The sequence below is a fragment of the Mchenga conophoros genome, linkage group LG4, assembly GCF_057382185.1.
Source record: "Mchenga conophoros isolate Kocher_MC1m ecotype Shallow Benthic linkage group LG4, M_conophoros_male_GT1.1, whole genome shotgun sequence".
NCBI classification, from domain to species: Eukaryota; Metazoa; Chordata; class Actinopteri; order Cichliformes; family Cichlidae; genus Mchenga; species Mchenga conophoros.
The window spans coordinates 31148304-31160070 of NC_140529.1; the positions used below are offsets into that span (position 1 = coordinate 31148304).

Consider the following 11767-nt stretch of genomic DNA (forward strand, 5'->3'; position numbering starts at 1 on the left):
CTCACTCTTTCCCCTTTGAGTGTCTGCCTGCAGGATCCTGTTTCACTGCTGCCCGCATCACAGCCAGACTCATATGTTGGTGAAACAAATTGATTGTCAACAGAAAAAGATGTGAAGTCTGGCCTGCCAAAAAGCTCCCTGCATGATTCACATTTGGGTGGTTGTTATGGTTTTTTTTGTTGTTTTTTTCTTCTCTGAGTGATGATTGATAAAATCTTTTGATATGTTTCAAGAGCTTTCTGCTTTTGAGGTTTAATTTGAACATTCAAGGGGGTCTCTAGACACACAGAGCAAACAGTAAGAAGCTCTATATCTGTATTTGAAAGCTACTCCGCATCTGGTAAATTGCACCTTCTGTTCAAAAGTCAGGTCCAAGGTCAAAGTTTATCTGACAGCCCCCATGTAAGGATTTAGGATTGGAACGGACCCTCTGTGGCCCTGACTCGTGACTCAGACAGGATTTCCTCCCTGCTGTATTCAGCATTGAACTTAACCCTCATCCTGCTGTGGCACCAACCCCTTTGACACCAGTCCTGTGTGCTTAGGGTGACCAAAAGTTTAGGCTGCAGGTTAGAGGACAGAGGACTGCTGTTTGATGGCTGTTAGCCCATGTAATAGGATAGGCTTCTGTAAACCCCTGTGCCGGTTGACCTCAACTTCAAACTGTGAAATATCCAGCAGTGCATGAGATTACTTGTGACAGAAAAGTTGTTTATGTACAAAAAATGAGTGAAAATATAGATGGACGAGAACTCAAAAATGAATAATAAAGTCACTAGAATACCTGGCATACCTGAGGATCTGGTTTTAACTGCAGAACATCCAGTCACAGGGGGCCTTGTTAAAAGATTTGTTAACCAAATTATGCATCAAACATTAAACAAGAGAGACAGTGGGATTCTTAGGTGCACACCTGGGCTCACACCCATGCCATGTCAAGTATCTTCTTACCCTTTCCTGTTCTACAGTACTTCAGAGATAGTGTTTAACAGTGTTATGAATGCCACAGGTAAGGAAGTGTTTCTAACCCTGGCTGTGGGTACATCTGTTCCTGGGGACTGCATGGTGTACACGATCGTATCAGTGACAGGCAAGGCTAGAGAAAACATTCCTGGCTTCAACTTCTGACCCTCTCGCCCCAGTTAACCCCTCCCCGTTTCCCTTTCTTTCCTGGCTTCGTTACAGTGACCCTCAGCACTCAAGATTACTGTGCACCGGTTCAACCTGTCAATGCATTAACTGACAGCAAAACGTGTGCAATGGATAGATATAGTTTCGCAACAATGATTCTCATGTTTTAAGAGACAGGGTGATATTCTATACCCGAAGCATGTGTCGCAAGTACCAAGTACGGAAAATGTGCAAGAAACATCACAGTCTATTAAAGCGATTTTATACAGCAGCTTCTGTCAACTAGATGTTAGAAAGATTTCAATCTAGGTATTTAGATATATTGATACCATTATTCATTCCAGCAGATAAATGAATGCTTTTAACTGTAGCATTGCTGATTCACTGTTTAAATTCTTCAGACTTTACTGTACTTAGTAATTATATTTGAAAAGCACGCATTCCTCCGCTTTGGTGAAAATGTAAATAGGAGCAGACATGATAGCAGAAATGTGGTTATCACTAACTGTCATCAAAAAACAAATGAGGAGGGGATGTACTGGAATCAAAGAGGCATAGAGAAAGATGGGAGACTGATAAAAATCAATAGTCAACTGGAGTAGATAAACAGCCAGGGCAACTGAAGAATAGACACAACATCTGACAATACAAACAAGCAGAGATATGCCCTCATAGTATCTGGTATTTTTACATCAAAGAAGAGGTAAAAAAACCAAAAAAACCAATAAGACTCCTCAAATAGTTGTGCTGAACATATCTTCTTACTTGCTGTTTACAATTTAATCGTACAGGACAATCACGCTCTCCCTCAGTCCTCTATTTTTTTCCATAGTTTTTCTAAAACTTTTATCATCCCGTACTCGGGAATATCCAAATTGAAATAATTTATTATAAACTTTTGGTGTCTGGAAGTCAATGATACAGTAGGTTAAACACTGTGAGTGTTAGAGTGAGGGAGAAGATAACATATTGACAGTTAGGAAGGCTGGGCAGAGAACCAGAGTCCTTCAGCTATTTTTGGATGCCGACTGTGTGAAAGTATGCTGAATGCAGAATAGATGACACATTGCCAAAATCTGAACCTGCGTTGCATTAGTGGTGTCTGTGCAAACTTGAATTTCTGTTCTTAAGCATATACATTTGCGAAAAAGACGTGCCTTGGCACAGAGGCACATGTATGCATATTCTAACACTTATTTGATGGAAATAATGCAAAAAATTACTCTGCATTTTAAGAATGGGTTGGTTGGTAGTCACCATAGACGTGTCATCGGGATTTGCAGAATCACTGGAAACAATCTGCTGTTTGTAAAAGAGTCCAGTCCTGTGCATCTGTGCAAGGGCTTGCTCTTGCTTCCTGTGTTTAGAGATCAGCCTCGAGAGCAGCTCTTACAAGTACAAGCAGTATAATTACTGAATATGGAAAAAGTGCCCACTGCTTTCCCTCAGTCTGAGCAGTGGCCCTTCACAGAGCAACTGAGTAAACTTCAATTCCTTTGGTCCTGTTTGTCAGTATGAATCTGGATGTTTTTGCAGAAGAAAATAATTGCACACTCCTGTGATTTTGGGATTTTCCACACTTCTGTAAACAGGATCTCTCAGAAGCTAAAAGTTTCAATAAATGGGTATTGAATTTTATTAGGAGGAAATCAAATATACGATGATGCTACAAAGAGTGGAGGTCTGCGATTCATAGGCTCACCTGAAAAAGAACAAGGTAAGGGATTTGAGACATTTCTGTATTTCAGTTTAAAGCAGAGGGACAAAGAATAGCGTAAAACACAAAAATTTAACCTGGCCTTAAGGTAAATACGCGAGTTTACAACTTGTTTGCATTAGTTGGGATGCTAATTAACAGCCTACTGGTTCTTTCTTTCCTTAGTCTGGCAGCATTAGCCCACACATCACCACATATTGCACTTACCTGAACCCACTACTGTATCGTAACAAAGTTTGATTAATCTGTTTGCATTTAAGGAACTGTGCCTTACTAAATAAACGGTGTGTGCTTGAGACAACACACGGGCGTCCCTCCATGTGTTGTCTCGTGTTTCCTTGAGGGCTTGAGCCAAGCTGTTGCTAGGTGCCATGACCTCCAAGAGCAACATTCATGGGTAGAGAGGGTGAACCCTGTGAGGAGGACCAGGGTTGTATTTTATTTCTGCACCTCCCCCTACCACAAACACACACTGTATACCACAAAGTCCCAATGGGCCTGGCCTCTGGCTAGGCTCGTTCACTCAAGTTCATCATTAGCATCCATTTATATTCATAACTAATGATCTCTCATAACTAATGATGTTTCTTAACAGGAAGCAGTGCAGTCTATGATCCTAAGAGGTAGGATATTTCAGTCTTTTCCCCCCAGTGATTAAGTTTTTAGTATTAAATAGGCTACTTTATACACTACATTGCAAGAAATAGCCCTCCCTTGCTTTGGCTGCCCATCAGATGCCCTAGCCCCCACCCCACCTAGAAGCTGTGAGTGGAGTGGGGCCCAGCGTTGAGGGGACAAGTTGTTCTGTAACCTCACTGCCAAAGGTACTTTACTGGAGCACAGAGCTGAGCTGTGGAAGGGAAGGACACACTTTGCATGTCTAGTCAGATATTTAAAGAGTGTGTGCATGCATAGCAAAGTGTATTGTAGAGAGGGTTCGGCAGAACGTTGAAGAAAAACAGGCCTTGAGAATTAGCAATTGCACTATTGCAATTACTGGAGTATTTTCCGGTGTGTTTTTTAGCCAAAGAGAGAAGCATTCAGTTGCCACTTTTTAAAAAACAAGCACAGAAACATTGTTGGTTAGCCAACCTGACCACCTTTATACGTTGTGACTTGGCATAAACCCTTTTCATCCTCACTCATCATCCTTCCAGCTGCAACTGTCATTTACTACAGACAGTTTCAGATTAAACAAAGCCCGAGGCAGTGCAACACAGGAAAAAAAGACAGTGGGCAAACAAACTGGGAGGCAGACTAAATACTGCGGCTTGTTTGCTTCGTGAGGGAAATACAGCCAAGGAGTGTGTATCACTCATTGAGGCTATACATGTGCCTATATGTGAACTTCTGCGTGTGTGCCGTGTTGGCAGCAAACATCAGAAACAAAAGTGTCTCGACTCCATGTAACTCAGGCCACAGCTGCTCATGGTATTTAAACCCAATGCAGGAGCCTGTACTGTTGTCTTTGTGGACTTGTCATTGTGTTTATACCAACCTGTCTTGTCTGTATTTAAATCAAATCTGAAGACATGTGCAGGTGTGTGTATTCACAAATATAGGTCACTATTTGTGCAAAAACGGTTGACGGAGCGCAACAGATGTTGTCCCTTGGCATCAGTCCTTTTCTTCTTTCAAAGTGAAGGAATAAAAGTACATTAAAACAGAATATAAACCACATGTACTCTAATCTTCAAGTGCTATGTCTTTTATACGGTATTTGCTAAGCAATACAGATACTGTAGTAATACAGAAAGGTTACAAGACCTATAAATAGAAAATATATATAAAAAACAAAACAATAGGAGAATTGGATTTTAAAGGGGTAATGTAAATGTTGATCAAGTGTGGAACTACAGTGTTTAGGGTTCTACATGGGTCCTATCAGCCTAGCTAAGTATAGTACACGGTGCATGCTGGGTTGACCTGGAAACCCCTGACATTGAATCTTTGACAGGACTGCACAGCTTGTGTCTGAAGTGTTGCTGGTGATTGATTGCATGAAAAAATAAATACTGAAATACTGAATAAATACTTCAAATACTTCAAACACAGGACATAAAAGTGTTGTGTAACACATTTTGCTTGTTGAAATTTCAACAGAATCTATACCGCTCTCATGATTCCATGGCCACATTATTCCTTACACAGCATTAAAACTATAAACATGGAGGAACGCACATCTACTCACCAGCACCATTAGAGCTCACTAATCACTGTTTTACTTTACTTTTTCTAATCCTTAGAAAAGAGATAAAGCCAAAAATAACAAGTTTTCTTTGCTGACCCTTTGACAGATTTTTTTCTTAGCAAAATCAAGTTGCAAGTCAACTATATTCTCCCAGAACGCACGTATAGCTTCTACACAACCTCTCAAAAACCACATTTTTCTTTGAACTGAGGTGCTTGCACAGATTTAACAAGAACAAAAAAAACAAACATCAAATTTTTGAGCTTTGCAAAGACTAGATGATGGGCTCTGTTACTTTGGACAAAGAGTGCTTCCTTTTGCTTCTAGTTTTGTTAATTGAGCTGGTGCATCCACTTTTGGTGTGAGTGGTTAAAGAGGTTGTGGCAGCTGTCTTGAGCTAACACTGGGGGAGAGCCTCCAGGACCCCTGTACTAGTTTGCAAATCCCCCGCTGGGCTCACTGTTAGCTGGGATTGGCCCTCACCAGCAGGAGGTCATACTAGTGTATGGACACCTGAAAGGAAGCTGTTTTAATTGCTCTGTTTACAGCCCTTTACCCACCAGTATGGAGGGACACCAGGTTCCCATAGTTTGGGATAAAAATAAACACCTGTCTCATCAGTGTCTGACTATCTTGCTGAATTATCAGGTTTCTGGCAAACATTTGAAAACCAGACACCATCAGCATTATTTACATCTGTTTTGCGTTAACATATCAGCTACACATAAATAAAGACGGCACTTACCATAGAAACCTTTCCAGATCCTTCCATCCATCCTCATGACAGTGTTATTCTATGGTAACAGGTCAGCAAAATTAGCTCTTGGAAACATCTAGGCATGACCCTTGTTTATGCGTAAATGTGTGTTTATATGCCCTCTGATATGGGCTCGACAGTGTACCCTCGTACCCTTATAGCACATGTCCTTTTTATTCTGGAGTGGCACCCCTATGGAAAATACACATTGTGCTAATGGGTGCAGACCACAGTAAAATGCGATCCCAAAGCACAAAAGGTTATTTTAAAATCCAGGGCTTTGTGAGAAACAAGACCATCATAGTTCTCCAATTGTCAGTTTGTTTTTGCATGTGTGTGTTTTTTAAAGACAGAGAATATTTTGTGATTCAGGTTGAATGGGAAAACCCAATTTCCTTCGGGGTCAACCTTCAGGATCAATAAAGTTTTATTGAATTGAATTGAATTGAAAAGAGAAAAAAAAGCATGAGACTGATGTATACACGATTATGGAAATACCTTCTTACTTCTTTATTATAAATAATTGTTTGTGTATGGTTTAAGGTGTGCCAGGTTAATTTTAGAAAATGAAAGCTCCCTCTTTTATTCATTTAGAATTTAGAATTTTGAACATTTTTGACAACATGAAATGTTTCGAAAGACCTGCAAAACAGAGTTAAAACAAACATATTGTGTGAGATAGTTGGATGGCAACCAGCAAAACTGCTGCTCAAGTGTTGTAATGTGAGCAGACCCACTGTACTGTGAGAAGCAGCGACCCAAGTATGAGCCATATCTGACATCTAGTGGTGAATTGTGCAGTTTTGCTGTTACTCTTGTGTAACTGCTCCTGTACCTAACCTGCAAAAATGCTGCACATGAGCACATTAAAAAAATACACGTTAATTAAATAAGTCTAAGTTCTCTTTCTGTTACCTGAGTTGTAATGTATATTACTTGGGGTAACAACTAAATGTAAAGTGAAGTGGAGTTTTTCCCTATTATGGATTAATTAAGAGCATTTTAACAAAATATTTAAAATATTTTAATAGTTTTTTTTAATCGTGACCATTGAGAACCATTGAGAATCACAACACCCCCTCCAAAAAACCCTCACACATATTATCTGGAAAGTCCACCACGAACTGGTCATATTAATCATTTATCACTTTTAACATTGAGTTGTTTTATCCAGATGAACTGTTTAACCTCAGCCAGCATTAGGCTATCATCAGCTCTCTAAAGTCACTATAAGGTCAAATATAAAAGGTAATTAGAGAATGAGATGGCCTCCAGCCAGCCATATCTATAAGCTAGGTGCAGATGTGCTGCATGCATCTACTGCATGCACCACATTATATCTAAAATAATGCCCGTTGAAATTAAGTAATCCTCTTTGCTTGCTGCCTTACCATAAATTACAGTATACTGAACTATAAATTATCCAAGCTGTGTGAGGGTGTTAAACTCTTTATTTTCCTCTCAATATTAAGGTCATCTTATCGGAAACAAGTACATCTGTAAAATATTACTGATTATTGTACAATCCACTACTTTAAAACCTCAGTTGAATATTTGGGGTAGTAGGGGGTTTCAAGAAATTTCTACTTTGACTGTACACTCAAAAAAATGAATGAGGTGGATTGTTCAGTGTATATTAATTATTTATTTTCATTTTACTTAAAATATATGTTTTTGTTAAGTTAACATATGTTTTTCTAATCAAGTCTACGTAATTGTGTCTATTATTCAACGTACATAATACTAATGTGTTACTTGATCGCATAACATTTAAGTTAAGTCAATTAGGATCGATATACCTTGTATATCCACAAGGTGGCAGTAATGCAAAAACAGTTGTAATGAAACCGCGCAGAACAAGAAGGTTTCACGGCTTGTGCCTGCTCATGCGCAAGACTTCAAATTTAACTGAAAAAGGCTGTTTTGGCGCCAAGCTACTGTTTCTTTGAGAGGTAAGACCACTTTTTTTCTTTGACTATGTTGTGTAGTATCTATATGTCCAGCATGGTTATATTTTGCGTTTGTCTTACAAGACATGTTATATCGTTTGCGTGCGCTTGTTTTACATTAGTTTTACTGGGTCCTGGACATGCTTATTTTGTGGACTGTGTAAGAAACATTTTTATTGTTTTTTGTTTTATTAAGGGATTAGCTACAGGGGTTCATGGGGTTATTCTTTCAAGGGGTTATTTTTCCATTTGCTTTCTTGGGATTCCTTTTCTGTAATCCGAGAGTCGGAAATATCGAATAGGATAGCAAGGATAGCATAAAGTGACATTTAAAATCCAAAAAGTCAAGGGCGAAAGCCACTGTGACACCATTGTTCTGCTCTATCAGTAATCTGTATTATGTAAAAATGGTCTGTAAATACAGCATGTTTCCTAGCGGAGTTATACATATCAATGTAGTTATAAATTACAGTTTGTGAAAGTACACACTTAATTTTTTTAATAAAATTATTCAAGACATATGAGTGGACAGACAATGGAGGTCGACAGACCTGGTGATAATTGCTTCTATAGAAAGTTAGCACATGGCAGTGTCAATCTCTTGCTTTTCTTCTGAGTAGTATTTTATTTAGTTGTAATTCAAACAATAATTTGCTTCTTGAAATTAAGTAATGAATTTCTTGTTTTACTTTATAAATCTCAGATCCTGCCTTTACCTGCTCCCTCCTATACTGATGTGGTGTATGTGGTATTGCTGAGCTTGTATGTGGTATGTGAACTGTTATACTTTTAAAAACAAAACTGTTTTATAAGTTAAGTTTTCTTTTGTGACCCATCCCATGCCCCTGTTATTTCTTCTCCACATCTGAACCATGGTAAAGGTTGCAGTTCAAGGGCCTGAGGCATGAAATTCTTTTCAGATCAGCTGTGATCAATATTTTTTGGAACTTGATAAATAACAATAAAAGCTGTAATGGCTCCATTAGCATTTTGTGTAAATGTTTGTGTTAAAATTATAGCTTTAATGAGGTCTTACTACATTAGTTTTAGTTTGTATATGTGTACATATAGTATGTATATTTACAGTACAGTATGTTGTGTTTGTTGACATATTTTCAGGTGGAAGCAGAATATGTGAGGATTACTACTGCTGCACATGTTCCAAGGCTTTTTACACAACTTGACCAATACACTGACCAGCTCATAAAAGTCTTCAAGAAAAAAGGAGGCGTTGCAGGGAAGAAAATTAGACAAACTTTGGCCCCAGCCACACAGGTGCGTTATTCTGTTGGTAGCAAAATATTATGGCTAATAAGATCATTTTCAAATTTAAACAGCTAGTGTATGGTAGCTGCACAGTGCACTTACATTTATATTAAGCAAGACAAAGTTTGGTACTCAAAACGTTGGAAAATTTAAATTACCTAAACATATGTAAAATCTGATCCCTTGATTTAGGTTAAACCAGAAGTGAATGTTTTTATGTTATGTTTTGAATGCAAAAAAGATGATGTATTAGTTTGTCTTTACCTCCATTATGGACATATATAATGTGGTGGAAACCCTGCCCAACAGGTTAACTATTCATGTCCATGTGATGATTAGTTGGTCTTGTGTACATGTCTATCTGTGCAGTGGATATGTCATTCATTTTGCGTATAATGTGAGTTTCTGTCATCCTAAAGTATATCTGTTTTCTCTTCCTGTATCTCTGCCACTCTCTACAGAAGGAAAGTATTGAAAAGGGGAGGGAGTGTGTCCTCAGGGCACTACCTTTTTACCTGAATGAAGACCCAAGCATCCTCTTCAAAGAATAATTGGTTGGTAATTTTAGTTTAGTTTTTTATCTGTATTAAACCAAATTTTGAATAACTAATGTTGTTGCATGTTGTTGTTGTTGTAATTTGCATGGAACCTGTTTAAATGTTTTGGGAAATCTTCTTGTATACCCAAACTATTTATATTTATCGTTGAATCTGTAGTCTGAAATAGTGGCACACTGGGGTGCATGTTCCTAATATTGTGTTTACGTCATTAAAGGGTAGCTTTGGCCCTTTTTCTTTCTTTTTTTAAAACTGGATGCCATTTTTCTATGTTTTTGTGTCTAAGCTACAGCTGTTCAGAGGGAGCTGGAACAAATTACCCTTGCTATCTTTACCATCGAAAGAGCTGATGCCAGCACTCCTCCAGCCGATGTGGGTATAACCATCTAGTGTGTCCTGCATGACCTGGAAGACCTGGCCTCTGCATGTGCACTCTTAATGGGTGGGATATATGCACTGAATCTCAGTTAACCTCAAGACTGAAAGCTTTCTTTGAAGTACTTCAGAAGCTCTTCCTTCATCTGTATGTCAGCATACTCTTGACCAAGGTACAGTTGCTCAAGAATACACTGAATGAATAAGCCAACCTTTAATTTGGATGATGAATGTTCTGTCAGATGGACAGAAGTTTTTCGGAGGCTGAATGGGAATAAAATGGCAATTTGTAAATGACAGATAACGGGAAAATTACATTTAAGAGAAATTTAGAACATTTTGAAAAGTTTGTAAACTACTACAATTTGAGAGATTTTACTGTTGTGGGGGGCTAGTAAGAGACAATCAAAAGTATTGAGATTTAAAGGATTTAATTGAGAGATGATACTGCACCAGAAATGTTGAAGGGTGGTGTGTATATTAGCGTTCAAGGCATATTGTTATGAGGTGGAAATATGTTCATATTCAGTTTGTGTTACATTGTGTGCATTGTAAAGGTAATTGCAATACATACTAAAAATAAGGGTAAGTTAGGAGGTTGATCTGATATCCTCGTGTTGGTGTTGTTCCCAGATCATCATACTAAATGTTGTTCCAGGATCAACATTGCAAGTGACCAATCAGAATGTTGTGACGTCATACTTTTGCGACTTCGGGAAAAACCGGCGTAAAACAAAAAACTGTACTTAAGCTGCGTGAAACCGCCTCTGTCCGCCGATCAACTGACCCTAACCCTAACCGTAACCCTTTAATAAACAGTAAGCAGAATTGATATTGTCCTTGCAACATTGAAATTTCATAAATGCACGAATGGCTTGGCGCGCAAAAGAATAACGTCACAACAATGTGACAACATTTTCATGATGGTCTGGGAACAACACCAACACGAGGATATCAGATCATCCAAGTTGGGAATGCAGGATGAATGTATATTTTGTGGACTTTTAAAGACGAACAATTGTTTCCATGTTAAAATGTTTACATCTGAAGTTTTTTGCCCAAACACTAGTAAAATAAATGTTGACAGTGGCAAGTGTTAAATGGTTACTGCTGTGCTGTTGCAAAAAAACTGAACGCTGACAAGCTGTTTTATTGTTAGACCATAATGTTGGCATGTTTTGTTAAAGTTTTATTTGGGATGGTGATGTAATTTTCTTTGATTGCTAATATCAGTGGACTATTTATTATTATTATTATGATTATTATGATTATTATTATTGTTGTTGTTGTTGTTGTTGTTACATAAATTTTTTTTTAAATTGTGGCTGTTGAGGTGGACACTTCACTTTGCATTGTTAAAGGAAAGCACTTCATTGGCATTGTGTTACTGGACTGACCCTAAGCAATCATTGCAAATAGCAACTTTGCTATCCATTTTAGACACTAAAAGAAAAAAACACTCACAGACCTTACTAGCATCACATGTGCATAACTCAAGTGTCATCTTATCAATGTGTTATGTGATCTTCAATGCGTTTTTTTTTCTCTCTTCTATTTCTGGTAGATACAGACATTTAATTTAAAGTCTTGATGTTGCATCTGTCTACATACTGTTAATTACTAACCCTAATGAGCTGTTGTGTTTTATTTTGGACTGGGTTTACACAAATGCTCACTGAATGTGTTGGCAATAAAAGAAATTTTAAAAAATAAGTTGGATGTACTTAATTCATTTGTGTGGAACCTGTTGACAAAATAGATTTATGTAAAACTAATTAATAAAGCACAAGGTGGCTGAAAATATAATATTTGAATTAATCTAAC

The 11767-nt window shown here is 38.0% G+C and overlaps 1 long non-coding RNA gene across 1 annotated transcript; it reads left to right on the forward strand.

Annotated features, from left to right (window-relative positions):
- Nucleotides 1-7754: 7754 nt before the first annotated feature.
- LOC146576470 (uncharacterized) lies at nucleotides 7755-11656 on the forward strand. Its single transcript, XR_014892251.1, has 4 exons — nucleotides 7755-8514; nucleotides 8865-9020; nucleotides 9473-9565; nucleotides 9855-11656. It is a non-coding gene; the product is annotated as an uncharacterized LOC146576470 (long non-coding RNA).
- Nucleotides 11657-11767: the final 111 nt, after the last annotated feature.